Genomic DNA, 14,799 nt, shown 5'->3' on the forward strand with positions numbered 1-14,799 from the left:
GAGGCTGACCACCAACAGCCAGCACCACCACGCCAGCCCTGTGAGCAAGGAAGCAAGTCCCCAGCCCCAGGGAGGCGTCGATTATAGCGACTGCAGCTTCATGACAGGCCTGGCTTCAGAACCACCCCTGTGCTGCTCCCGGCTTCCAGATCCTTGGAACTCAGTGGGAAAATAAGTGTTTTGGAATGACTTACTACACAGAAGTAAGTCATGTGAAGTAATGGAAGCATCCTGGTTACAAACATGGGCTCTGGAGCTAGGTGGTGTCCAAATCCTGGCTTTTTAGGATCCTTGGGTCAGTCACTCACCAGCCTGTGCGTAGGCACATACTCAGGTTTTGCTTCCCTCAAAATCACTCGATCACTGCCTATCAAAACGCTGTTCAGGGCCTGGCACCCAGGGAAACCCTGTGAGTTCACTCTCACCGTCCTGTGGCCATGAGCCCATGGGCTCTCACTTCTGCATGAGCACCCAGGCAGCTCCCAGCCCATGCCAGCTGGATGGGCCAGAGGCGAACTGCTCTTCCAGCTCAGTCCAATGCCTCAAGGGATTTCCCCAGCTCTGGATGCTTCCTGCTAACTGTTCCCTCAAGGGAAGTTCTCTTCAGCCCCACAAGCGAGTGAGGTCCCTCCTGTTCCTCAGGCTCAGGATGCCGCACACACAGCGAGAGAAGGGCACGCCTTGGACCCAGCTTGGACTGCACAAGGACAGAGCGGCCCAGCTGCTAACACACACGTGGATACCTCCCAGTTCCAGTCTGTTCCTTTGGGGTCACTGGGGGCCCACTGATGCCAGCTCTCAGGCCTGGCCCAAGCCTGAGAAATAATAGGCTGACCTCCCCACACTAAAGCCAAGGAGTTTTCCTGGCAAAAGTAGCTTTATTTCTCCCATTGTCTCCAACCCCAAATCCTCCAACTCAAAGCGAAGTCATGAGTGTGTCTTGGAAAAATCATTAAAATCAGCTCTCCAATGTAACTGACTTGTGACATGTTTTCTTCTATCCCTTCCTGCTGCTTGGCTTCCCCATCCTCAGGGAGCAGGGAGCATGCAAGGTCATTCCTGGCAAGCAGTCCCTGGATGGAGCAGCAAGAGAACCAGGGGTGTGCTGTGTGTGTCAGTATCAAAAGCAGCAGAGACCACCCCATGAGGGAGGGGACATGAACCCAGCACCACAGGAGAGACACATGGGTATGACTGGGTGCCAAGGAAGTTTCAAACAGGAGCCATGCCCTGTGGCTGGTCCTAGGAATAAGCAGGGCCAGCACACTCTCATCATCCCCTCCCCCACCCCTACCGTGTGCTTCAGTCACTTGGCCTCTGCCACCATGCTGGGTGGGCCTGGGGTTGGAGATCAGGCTGGCCCCCAGAAAACATGTCCACAGAGTCCAAGAGGGTAGGGCCTAGAAGATGTGTGCTAAGTCTCTGTCCCCACCTGCTGCTTGAAAGGGCAGAGGCAGGGGAAGGAAAAACACATAGACAATGTGTTGAAAGGACAGTGGGGCTTGGTCCAGGTGAAGCCTAGTGGGCAGTGTGTGACTTTTTTCCTGCCCCCTTCAAAGGAGGGATGCAGTGGGGAAATGCTTAAGTATTTAGGCTCCAAGGACAGACAGAGCTGGTAGGAATCTAAGCTCCACTGCTTGTCCTATGAGTTCAGGCATGTTGCTTCACCTCTCTGAACTTATTTCTTCATCTGTAGAATGAAGTTTAATTTTAAGGATTATGGAGATGGTCTCCATTCAGTGCCTAGCACATAGTAAATACTCAATAAATGGAAGCTGTGGGGGTTACTTCCAACCAACAATCTAGAGTACCAGTCCTGACTCTTGTAGTGATATGATTTATTTGCTAAGTTAGCCTCTGGATGTCTACACCCCTTGGTTGTTCAGGCAACCCCAGCTTAGGGCAGGCTACAGATGGAACAGCCAAGGCCTCAGTGAAGATGGACATCCTTGAGGGAATCACTGTAATGGGGGCTCTTCACTCCTCATCCAGCAGTATTTCTAGCTAGGAGAACACGCAGGGGCAGCCTGGGTGGTACGCGTCACTTCTTGGGGGTAGACTGGGGTGGGTGAACATGGACACAGGTGGAGCTTCTCCTTGACTCCTCCAGGAGTCAGGCAAAGCCCAGGCTGAGGTGGACACCAGGGTGCAGTGTCCCTCCAGCAGGTGCAGTTCAGTGCACCGAGAGAGGCAGAGGGCCTGTCAGTGGTTGGGTTCCTCCTGCTGGCTCTGCAGGGCAGGAGGTAGGATGTCCCTTGTCAGCAGTCCAGGGCTCCAGGGTAGGGGGAATAAAGGCCTGACATCTGTGGTCCCAGGTCAGTTCAGGTCCCAACTATGGGAACCTCACCTCCACCCACCTTCACCCCCTTCTGACCAGTGGGTGCTGGGGGCTGGTTCTCCTGTGGTTCCTGCTAGAGCCAGTTCTTGCTTCTTTACAGTATGGCTGCACCGGGCCCAGGCAGCTCCCCCAACTGCCCTGGGCTCCCCAACAGAGAGGCAGAAGGCCCCGGGCTGGTGCGCAGCTCCTCTTCCGGGGTTCTGTAGTAAGGCACCAATCCTGAGGCTCCAAGGTCATGGCCACTGCAGACAGTGATGTCCAGGCTGCTGTCATGGGAGCATCCCACTGAGGGCAGGATGGGGCAGCAGTCCAGTGAGCATGAGGACCCAGAGAGGAGGTCTGAGCCCACTGAGGCAGCCTGGAGTGGAAGGAAGCAAGACGGTCAGTCAGATGTAAGCTCACTTCCCAGGTTCAGGCCCAGACGCCTGGGTCCACAACAGCACAGTGGCTGTCGGGGAAGAAGGCAGGGTCCATGCTGGTTCTGCAGAAGGGGAAGCTCAGCAAGGCCACTAAGCCATCCAAAGGCACCCAGTGGGGAGGGCTTCAAAGCCACATACCAACTTCCTCCACTTTGCAGGCACAGTTCACAGTGCCCAGCTGTGGGGTGCTGGTGGTAGCTATTAGTCAGGTTATAGGGCACAGGTTTGGGGACAGATCCCAGGCTTGCTACTTGCTAGCCTTGTGTCCTTGGCCAAGTTATTTAACGTCTTTGAGACTCATTTTTCTCATCTGTAAAAATGGGAATAATAATCCGATTTACAGAATGATTATCAGGATTAAATGAGCTGATGCACGTGAACCATTCGTCTGGATGCCTGGCAAGGCAGACAGGCTGCTGTGAGCACGGGCCAAGCCCCTCAGTGCCTCACTGCCTGCGGCTCTCACGGGGCTCTCAGGGCAGCTACTCTTGCTCTCTTTAAAGGAAACTGAGGCTGAACTGCATTCACCAGGCCACTTTCCTAACAAATGGCAGAGCTGGGATTCAGTCTGCTTCCAGTCTCTGTTCTCTTAACAGGTGACAAACTTCTCTGACAGCCCCAGCGAGTCCTCTGGGGACTGGCCAGTGTCCTGCTGGTGGGGGCCTTGGTGGAAAAGTCTGGAGCATGCCAGGGACCTGGGCTCCCCCACCCTTCTGTGGTCCGTTCAACTCACAGGGCTTTCGTCCCCGACTGTCATCCTGCAGAAACAGCTGCCCTGTGCCTCCCAGCTGGGGAGTGGGCCTTGGGAGCCCCTGCACCAGCAGTTGGGAAGGTCCAGGCTGGAAAGACTCTCCTCCTCTGAGCGGTAGTAAGGGAAGAACCCGCTGGGTGGCTCTGCGTCCTCTGGGAATGGTGTGTCTCTGCTACTCCAGCTTCCTTGGTCCCTGCAAACCTCAGACTGTGGGTCCAGCTCCTCCTCATTCTGGAGCTGCCCATAGGTGCAAAAGAAAGGCAGGTACTCTGAGGTCACCAGAGCCCTGTGGGAGAGGTCCGGATTGCTGAGGGACTCCTCGCTCCTTGAACTGGTGGCCTGCAATCGCGGGGACAGGGGCCTCAGGTCCTCCACCTCCAGGAGACTCGGAAAGGATGAGGCTGTGGACTTGGCTTTGCAACTCTTCGGGGACATCTGGGAAGAGAGGAATTTCCCATCTGTTTCTGTACCCCAACTGCCTCCCCAATCTTGTCCACTTTGGGGTTCAGAAAGGCCGCACAAGCCCAACCCCAACTGTGGTTCTCCTCTGTGAAGATGCAGTAATGGTTTCTAATCAGGGTGAGATTGGCCAAGAGCCTTGGGGACCCTGGCCTTACCAATATCTGCAACCTTGTCTTATGCCTCATCTGCTCATCCTCTCCCTACCCATCAGTTCTCTTGTCATTCCTCAGAAGCTGTGCCTAGAGCTGCTTCTCAACTCTCGGCTCAGAAAACCCTTCCCAGTACCTGGCCTCCCCAGGGTGACTTAGATCTCTTCTCCTTCACTGAAGGACTTGTCTTGATCTCTGGTCTGTTTGTTCCATGTTTGAGGAGGTTTTGCTATTTGGTGCACCTGGCTCATAGCAGATATTCAGATATTCAATTGGTACTTTTTCAAATCTGTTGACTCTTAGCCTGTCTCACATTCCCATTAATTTGTTCAGTCCAGTTATACAGACCTTCTCTCGACCCTTCTCTCCTGCCAAGCATACTCCTGCCGCAAGGCCTTTGTACATGCTAATGGTTATACCTGGAATCTTGTCCCTCTCTTTTTTTGCTAAGTGATGACAATCTTAGTGCTTGGTTTAAGGTCACTTTCCTTACCTCCCTGGTTTAGTTGTATCACTTTGTTAAAGAAGGATGGAGGGAAGGAAGAGGTAGAGAGAAAGAGAATATCAAATGGGACTTGGCCAGAAATTAAGTACTTGCCAGACTCCATGTTGTTAGGTGGACATGGTGGCAAAGGGGAATGAGGAATTGTTTATCAGACTTGAGGGGACAGAGAGGCCCGGAGTCTTTGAAGTGAGTGAAAAGCCAGCCTTTCCCATATTGCATGTCAGGGTCATTCCCAGAGCTCATGGATACATAGTAGGTCCCTTTGACCCTGGGAGACCTCAGCTGTCCCAGCGTGTAGACTCTGAGTCCATGGAAGGGCCCACTGTGGCTGGCCCCTGGATTTTCTGGGGCCTTGGGGCCTTGAGCCCCCTTCTGCAGCCACATACCAATGTGGTCAGTGCTAGACCCTAACTTCCTGCATTTGGCCTGGCCACAGAGGTCCCCTTTAAGCAAGAACCCTAGGTGGTGCTGGTGCATGAAGCTCCTGAAGAGCAGGGAGCAGAGCTGACCTCGGAGCCCCAAGTACCAATCTGGGGCCATCTTTGCTTAGTTTCTGCCACCTAGGACCCTTCATATAGGTTGCGGTCCTTCCTCTGTCAGGCAAGCCTTGGGGGCTGCCCGGATGGACTCACCTTCGCGACTCTGCTGTGCTGAGCTGAGGGTAGGCTGAGTGGCAACACCAGAATCTGAGTCCTCGTCTGCCCTACTCCAAAGCCTGTGCTCTTTGCATTGCGACTTTATGCTGCTGCATGTCCCATGTCCTAGCCCCTTGTATCTGTGAGCATGACCTTATTTTAAATAGGTTCTTGGCAGATGTAACCAAATTAAGATGAGGTCATGCTGGATGAGTGTGGGTTCTACATCCTGCAGCTGGTGTTCTTATCAGATCAGGGAAGTCTGGACACAGCCACTCAGGGAGAAGGCCAGGTGACAATGGAGCCTGGAGTGATGCAGCCACCAACCAAGGACTGTCAGTCATCGCCATCCTAGAATGGAGGCATAAAAACATTCTCCCTCTGAGCACCCAAGAAGGAACCAATGCTGCCTTGGTTTTGGACTTCTGGTCTCCAGAGCTGTGAAAGAAGAAATCAAGGTTGTTTTAAGCCACCAAATTGTGGTGACTTGTTATGGCAGTCCTAATATATGCAGGTGGTTTGGATGGCTTATTTGTTTGAAGGAGGGAATTTGGCTCAAGGGTTCTCCCAGTTCTGCCTTGTTTTGAGAAGCCGGTTGGCATGACCATGGCCCCCTCCATGGGAGGCTCACTGAAGGCCTTCCCCTTCCTGCCATCCAGAGGCTGCTGGCCAGGTCGGACTCCCCTGTGGCACAGGCAGCACTCTCCCGCACCTCAGTCTTTCCCACTGAGGCCCTGGCTCCACTTCACCAGTGAGTCCGGGATTGAAAGAGGCCAGGTGTGACTCTACAAACTCCCCAGAAGGCCCTCAGCAAAATGGAAAGTGCACCATGCCACTCACGTTCTCCAGCACACACCACCAAGGTGTCCTGCATTGGAGCCAGCTGTGTCCCCAGGTCCTGACAATTAAGCCTAGTTTCAGACTCAGACTAGAAAGACAAAGTCTGCCTCACAGGCCTCTTCCTCACCCTGGCAAATCCCCCTCTGCCTGCTCAGAGAAGATTCCACCATGAAGTCACAAGGCCTGGTGCCAGGCAAGAAAGCCAGGTGGCTCTGTTACCATGGAGACTCCTGCCCAAGCACCTAGCACCTGTAGTCCTCACCTGCCTCTTAATCCAGCTTAATCCAGACTTCCCCCAAGAGATTTGGGAGAAGCAAAGAGATACAAACATCTTTTGGAACTGGATCAGCTCCCCAGGAGCAGGGTCAGTGAGCTCACCCAGGAACTTCTGCCCAGAGACTTCTGGGTGATGGACTCCTCCAGTGGAAGGTGAAGAGGGATCTCTTCATTCCACTAAGTCCAGACAGTTGAAATGAGTTACCAGGGCTGTGTGGATCTCCCCCATCCCCTGGACTCCAGTCTTTCAGTCCCCCCAGGCTGTGGCCTAGACATGGGTCTCAGCCCTTGTCACTTGATTTCAGTTGTTGCTTCTCTGTGGTTCTTCTTGAGTCACTTGTGAACCGAGATAGTCATGGGAGAACAGTTATGTGGAGCGCTTTCTTCCTCCGGCAAAGCCACCATCTCAGTTCTCCCCCATGCCTGGTGCTCCTGCTCAGAGGGAAGGGACCAGCCCTGGTGATACGGCCTCAGTCTCAGCTACTGCCCTGGGCGGTTCCCACATGGAGTCAGACCACTCTTAGGACAAGCTTTCAAAGCTCCAGAGGTAAGCCACTTCACAGACAGGAGGACTGAGCCTCTGGAAGGAGGGCTTGAGTTTGTGTTTAGCCCTTAGGAGTGAGGCAGGAGAGCCTGCACACCAGTGCAGGCCCCAGGATCCCCCAGGGCTGGATTCCAAGCAAGGCGTGGCCCAGCAGGCTTCTCCAGGCCGGCCGAGCTCCCCTGTCTCTCCATCTTCCTCCTCCTCTATGCACAGACCCTGCCGCCCTCCTACTGCTGGGACACCTAAGCGGACTTTGCTTTTTTATTTAATAGGCTTAATTCTTTAAATCTTTATAAAATTTATTTTTTTTTGTAAGTGGTAACAGACAGGCTTCAATGTTATGTTGTATTTTGAATGATCAGGTGACTCAATATCGTTTATGAATAATTTATTTCTCCCCCAACTTGATTTGAAATACCAATAACTACATTATAAACTCAGGTAGGTTTCTAGAATTTGTTTTTCTATCCATCTCTTTGTCTCTCTTGATACCAATACCACATCATTATGAACTCTTTAATTTTATATAACTAACTTATGTAATTATATTTCAAATCAACTCTATTAATGACTAATATATATATACACCAAAAAATGTACTGCACACAAATCTATGCCCATGTAACTGTCCCCAATTTAATACATAGAAATGCCTCTTTTCAAGTAATGCCCCACTGCTTCCCAGCCCCAAGCAACCACTGATTTGCTTTTGGATACTCTATGACTCTTCTAGAATAAATGGGATCACACAGCAGGCACTCTTTCATGCATAGCTAGCTCCCTTTATTCAACACTAAGTTTTTAAGATTCGTCCTGGCCGTGTCATGTCATTTGCTCCTTGTTATCAATGAAGAACACAACATTGCATGGTATAACACAATTTCTGTGTCCACTCATCTGCATAGACATTTCAGTTGTTTCCATTACAAATCATGCCACTATGGATAGTTATGCACAAGATTTTGGGTGGGTTTTAGTTTTCATTTCTCCTAGGTAAATAGCTGGAATTCAAATAGCTTGATCTTACAGTATGTTTATGTAAGAGACTGCCTAATTGCTTCGAAAGTGGATGTGTTATTTTTGCATTCCCAGCAGCAATGTATAAAAGTTCTAGTTCTTTACATCCTCACCATGAATTTTTTTTTTTTTTTTTTGGTACCAGGGATTGAACTCAGGGGCACTTAACCACTGAGTCACATCCCCAGCCCTATTTTGTATTTTATTTAGAGACAGGGTCTCACTGAGTTGCCTAGCACCTCACTTTTGCTGAGGCTGACTTTGAACTGGCGATCCTCCCGCCTCAGCCTCCCTAGCCACTGGGATTACAGGCGTTTGCCACTATACCCAGCCTCACCATGACTTTTTAATTTTTCCATTCTGGCAGATGTAGAGTGGTGAGCCATTAGGGTTTTAATTGTATTTTCCTGATGACCAAAGATGTTGAAAATCATTTCAAGTGCACATTGCCAATTCATATATTTTCATTTATTAAGCATTCAAATGTTTTGCCCATTTTAATAACTTAGTTGTTATAATTAAGTACAATTTTTATAAAATTTTTACAATTTTTGTTCAAACTATAAATTTGATCAGTTTTCACCTGCAGAAAACATGAGAAACTATCACCACAGTTAGGAAAACAAACATTTCTATAACCCTTAGCATTTTCTCTTGTACTTTTATAATCTACCCTCCTTGCATTCCCATAGCCAGGCTACCTCTGATCTGCTGTCACATTCTCTAGAATTTTAGATAAATGGAATCAAAAGTAGATACTTTTATTTGACTTCTCTTACTCAGCATAATGCTCTTGAGATTAATCCATGTTGTTGCATGAGTCAGTAGTTTCCTCATCTTTGTAGAGTAGCATCCCTCTGCATGGATATACCATGGTTGTTATTCTACTGTCTTTTTCTTTTTCTTTTTTTTTTTTTTTTTTTTTTTGTTTGGTACCAGGTTGAACCCAGGGGCACTTATCCACTGCGCCACATCCCCAGTCCTTTATATATATATATATATATATATATATATATATATATATATATACAAATTTTTTTTTTTTAAATTTTGAGACAGGGTCTTGTTAAATTTCTGAGGGCCTCTCTGAGTTGCCAAGGCTGGCTTTTGAACTTGAGATTCTCCTGCCTCAGCCTCCTGAGCTGGTGGATCTCTAAATATTTTGAGGCTATTTTTCTTTATCTTTGTTTCAGCATTTTATGCTGTATCTAGGCATGGTTTTCATTGGCCTTATCTCTTAGGGATTTACAGAGTCTCTCCAATATGTCACTTTATGTTTTTCACCAAGTTTGAGAAGCATCAGGCCTTTATGTCAAATATTTTTTTCTATTTCTCCTCTCCTTCTGTGACTCCAGTTACATGCATGTTAGAGTTTTTTAAAAGTTTTCCCACAGGTCCTAAATCTCTGCTTTTTTTTTTTTTCTCTTGAGATTGTATAATTTCTTTTGATACACCTGTAAGTTTACAGACTCTTTCCTCTTGTCACCACCATCAATAGCAGATGATTCTGCTCTTGAAATCATCCAGTGAAATTTTAAGTTTGGATTTTATATTTTTTGGTCCTAACATTTCCATTTGGTTCTTTTTTTTTTTTTTGTATATACAATTTCTATTGAGAACTATTTTCTTGTTCATTCTAAATGTGTTTTTCTTGACCTGATAGAGCACATCTGAACAGATTTTCTGAAGTCTTTGTCTTATAACTTCAACACATGAGTCACTTTGGGATTAGCATCTGTTAACTTTTTCCTTTGAGAATTGGTCACATTTTTCTGGCTCTTTGTATGGTGGATAATTTTCGATTGTCCCAAATTTTGAAAATGTGTAGACATTGAGTTCTGTGAATAATCCTCTGGGGAAAGTTGATGTTTTTTGCTTAGCAGATAATCAATTTGGTTAGGTTCATGCTGTAAGTTCTGCCTTGCCTTCTATGTGCATTTGTTCAATTCTCAGTTTAGTTCTCTAAGTCTGCTGAATTGATTTGGGTCTGTCCTGAGCATGCATTATTTGGCAAGTATGTTAAAAATGTGTGCACATGATTTAAATTTTAATTTGGTTTCCAAAGCTTTGCTGTGTTGGTTTGGGTCTTTCTCATTCATGCTTAGCTCAGGGTTTAAGCTTAGTCCGAAGTCATTGATTCACAGAATTAAGGGACAACTTTTCTATTTACAATCCTGGGTTTCCCTCGTAGTCTGTCCATCAGAGGCCCCAGTCCTGGTTCTTTTGGTCGGAGAGTTGGCGTTTCTTCCCCGGTGTTCTTCTGCCAGCACCGCCTGGCTGTGTGTGATTGGATCCGGCTTTCTGGGCAAAGGTGAGGTGAGAGGGAGAGAACCTGAGCTAGGTACCATGGCACACACTCCTGTACTCCCTCTGTAATCACTCTGCAAGGTGTGGGTGGAGGAGCTGAGGCAGGAATATAGCAAGTTCAAGTCTACCTGGGCAACTTGGCAAGCAAGCCCTGTCTCAAAATAAAAAATAAGTAGGGCTGGGAATACAGCTCAGTGGTAAAACACCCCTGAGTTCAATCCCCAGTACCAAAGCAGAGAGAGAGAGAGAGAGAGAGAGAGAGAGAGAGAGAGAGAGAGAGAGAGAGAAATGTGAACCTTGGAGGTGAGGGTGCTCTCCCCAGCATGGATCACTTATCCATGTCCAAGTTTTTACTTTCCTCCTCAATCTATGTTTTAGAGTTCTCGGGTATAGCTTTTAGTTATGGTAAGTAGTAAGAATGGGCTATAGTGAGCTTATGCTATCATGTTTATTACTCTTATTTTGTTCATTTCTTTTAGGACCTCTTGTCTTCCTACTGAGGTATTGTAAGAGCTCTTTGTTTATCCTGGATATGCCAGAAATATGTATGGTGAATATTTTCTTCCAGGCTGTGCCTTAACTTTTCATTTTATCAACAAAGTCTTTCCTAGAGGAAATGTTTTGAATTTTAATGAAATCTAATTTATTATTATTATTATTATTATTATTTCATTTGTGTGGGTTCACAAGGCCTTGACCTTCCATGGCCTCCCTGAATCCTCACTGGACCCTCACATCCTTGGATTGAACAGGTGTGATCAGACCTTGGACTGTACCTTGACCAAGGATATGGAATAGTGGATCCAGGACTCATCATAGACCTTGTGCTAAAGAAGCACTTTCATGTGTCCTCTCAAGCCCAGCACCTGGGATTCTGCTCACTCTGAAGATGCAGCCCACAAGGTCAGTTAGCATAGAGACTATCACAGGTCCCTCTGACTCCGGAACCTGTGCTTCTAGCCCTCTAGCCCCTGCTCTATGGGAGAAGTGGGCTTTCTGCAAGGCCTGGGTGGGAGGAACTCTAGCCTCTCCTGTGCCTCAGATCTCACCTGTGGAACAGAGACCATCTGCCCCACCTGGTAGGTGCAGGTGAGGACAGTGTGAGCAGCATGTTTGAATTTCCTACCATCTTGAATTTCCAGTAACACATGGTCCCCATACTGCTGATTGCAGCTGGAGTTCTGAGAAGACTAGTGAAGTCTGGTGGCGGGAAGGTTCTAGAGGAGGCAGAAGGGCTGGCCTGTAACCAAACTGATACCCCTTTTCCATGGAGCCTGAGAGACAAATGTCCAAGTAGCAGCAGCCTCAGGATGCAGGAAACCACCCATGACCTGCATTAAAACTGAGCTTGGGCGAGCTATTAAACAGGGAAATCTGGCTCTCAGGAATTGGTAATTATGGATAATTGTTCCAGATTGCCTGGAGTGTGAGGTTTCCCTGCAGTATGTTCACGGATGGAGTTTGAATGCAGACCCTAGATGTGGGCCCGCTAGAGCCAAATGGCTTGCTTAACTCCACCCCATCCTGTTTTTCACGGAAGAAGCTCCTACCAGTCCTCCTTTGATCAGTACTGCTATAAATAAACCAAGCACCGGGCTCCTTCCATTGTTAGAGGCAGTCCCTTATGGAGGGCTCAATCGGTCATGCCCCTGCTTTAAAGATAGTTCTGTCTCCTGTCATTTTTTGTGATAAATAAATTTCTTAGCTATTATTTTGCAGCCAGTCCATCCCTTCTACAGGAACCCTTTCCCCCAACCACGTGGGATGTGGGGTGAGAACAGGAATGGTACCTGAACAAGGCTCAGGGTACAGGAGCCCATGTGGGGCCACCCACTGCAGTTGGCGCTCCTGGGCACGGCCCCATGCCAGTGAGACATCAACTACAACTCGGTCCCATGTTCAAGGGAAAAAGTCCCAAATACTTTGAGTCTTCCTTCTTTGCTTGAAGTGACATGTTCAACACCCAGAAGTGGCTCCGAGGGTTTGCTGCAGTTGCCCTGTTGGGTGAAATGGGGGAATTTTGGCTGTGAGTTGCTTGCCCACAGGGGTCCATCAGAAGCAGAGCCTTCCTCTCACTGTTTGTGGGCATTCCCCATCCCAGCCCCCACCATGCTTCTGGCTTCTCCCTTTCTTCCTTCCAGAATTTTCTCATTCTCTATGGTTTTCTACAGAAAAGATCCGATAAAGTTCCTACTCTAAATCATGCCAGAGGAGGACCAGCCGAGGATCCTGTGGTGTTTTAAGTGCCTTTCACATCTTTCATTTCTTTCTGAAAGGATGGAAGATGTGCAGATGGAGGATGAGCTGCGTGCCAACCCCCTCATTCAATCCTGATAAGAGTTTATGGCATCGGAAAGATGAGCATTCACTTTAAAATAATGCCTGCCTTTCAACACTGGCAAGACAACGATGTGACTTCACGGACTCCTGTCATGTAGAGATACCTTTGGGGGTTTTACAGTTCCCACCCGAGCCCGGATCCCTCTAGTTCTCACCTCCCTCCCCAGTCTGGTCTTAACATCTCAACTATCTGACCATATCATCCGGATCCCTTGTGCATGGCCTCTGTGTCACACAGCTATTCCCTCCTGGGGGTCCACTGCCCACCATGCCCATCCCAACCCTTAAGACTCTGATCCTGGAAAGCAGCAGCCACCCAACTGGTCCCGACCTTCAAATACTCCCCCAACACAACCTATGCTGGACTGCTCTAGAACTCTGATTCGTTTATTTTTATTAATTTTTTATTCTAATTAGTTTTATATGACAGTAGAATGCATTTATACATTTTGATAGAATTCTGATTTTATCCCATTATCTCGTTGCTCAGGACTTTGGCGACTCTTGCCTTGGAAGCCAAATCCAAAATTTGGCTTTGCATTCCAGGCCTTTCCCAGTCTGGCTGCCTCTTTTCACTAGCATAGACGAGTTCCCCACTCTGGCTCCATCCGGGACTTAACTGTGCCCCATCACACCTGCCATCTTCACTGCTTTGTGCCCAATCATGTGGCAACACGTGACAGCCCTAGGAAGCGGTAATCAGTCAACAACCTTCCTCTAACAGACTTCCTGATGGCCATGGGCATTGGATTTGTATGGTCAGGCTGCTGTAACAAAGTGCCACAGACCAGGTAGCTTAAACAACAAGAATCTATTTTTCTCAGAGTTCTAGAGGCTAGAAGCCCAAGATCAAGGTGTGTGTAGGATTGGCTTCTTCTGAGGCCTCTCTCCATGGTCTGCAGTTGGCTGTGTTTTCTCTGTATTGACACATGATCTCTGTGTGTTTGTATCCAAATTTATTTTTCTTATACGGACACTCATTACACTGGCTTAACACTCACCCTAAAAGCCTTGTTTTAATTTGATCCCCTCTTTAGAGACTTTATCTCTAAATGGAGTCACATTCTGAGATGCTAGGGTTGGAATTTCAACACAGGGATTGGTGGGGACTAATTCAGTCTATAACAGATGTGCTGACCACTTCTGCCCCCTTCTGTCAGACAGTTACTGGGAGAATGACTACCATATCCCAAGGACAGGAACCTCCTGCTTCCCCCAGTGCCCAGAGCTTCTCTGGAGCTTCCCTGTGGGCCTCACAGGGAATCTGCTTCTAGGCCTCCGGGGCATCCTGGTATTGGGCTTGGGGTCGGGCAAGCCTTCCTTTACATCCCAGCTCTGCCTCTTACCACCTGCATGACTGAGCAAGAAGCAAGGTACATGGCCTCTCCTGCATCTGGTTTCTTGGCTGGGAAGTGGGAATAATAGTGTAAGTTTATAATAGGAATTAATTTAGAGAATAGTCATAGGAATAAGAATAGCACCCGGACTAGTATCATGACCTCTCCTCTGAGTTCCCAGAGTTTCTTACTATGACCTCCTTGTAAAACCTGGACCTCTTTGCTTACAAAGTCTAGACAGGGATGGGAGAATGACTTATTGAGGATGTTGCCCATTGATCTGGATATATGAGACAGGAAACATAAATTATATATATACACATACATAATTTTTATATACATAAATATGTCACATAAATATACATATATAATTAATATGTAAATCATATATGTAAAATGTCATCCCTTTTACTTATTTTAAAAATATTATTTAAAGTATCATCTTAAATACCAATTGTAAAGTCAATTAGCTATTACAAAGCTATGTCTAGTTAATCTAACACAAATTTTACATAAAATGTACTTCCTATTACTTTTAAATGAGGAGGAAAAAACAATGTATATGCTGGTTTTCCATTTCATTTCTACATCCATGTAACTTTTAGTAAGGAAAAGAAGGTACTTTTCTAGTTTTCCACAAGGGGGAAGACTGAGTCCATTTCTTCTAGAAGGTAACATCAAGTCGTCATTAATGGTCATTTAAAACTGATCTTTCTGCATTTTGTGACTTTGTCCTTCACAGAAATGAAATTTCCCTATGCAAGGAAGACACCATTTTCTAAGTTGACAACTTACAGATGGCCATTTATTTGGAAACATGTTTCAAAATCATTTACATCCATGCAATCATTGAGGATTCTAACAAATGCCACATCCAGA

This window comes from Sciurus carolinensis, chromosome 6 (assembly GCF_902686445.1).
Source record: "Sciurus carolinensis chromosome 6, mSciCar1.2, whole genome shotgun sequence".
Taxonomy (NCBI): Eukaryota; Metazoa; Chordata; class Mammalia; order Rodentia; family Sciuridae; genus Sciurus; species Sciurus carolinensis.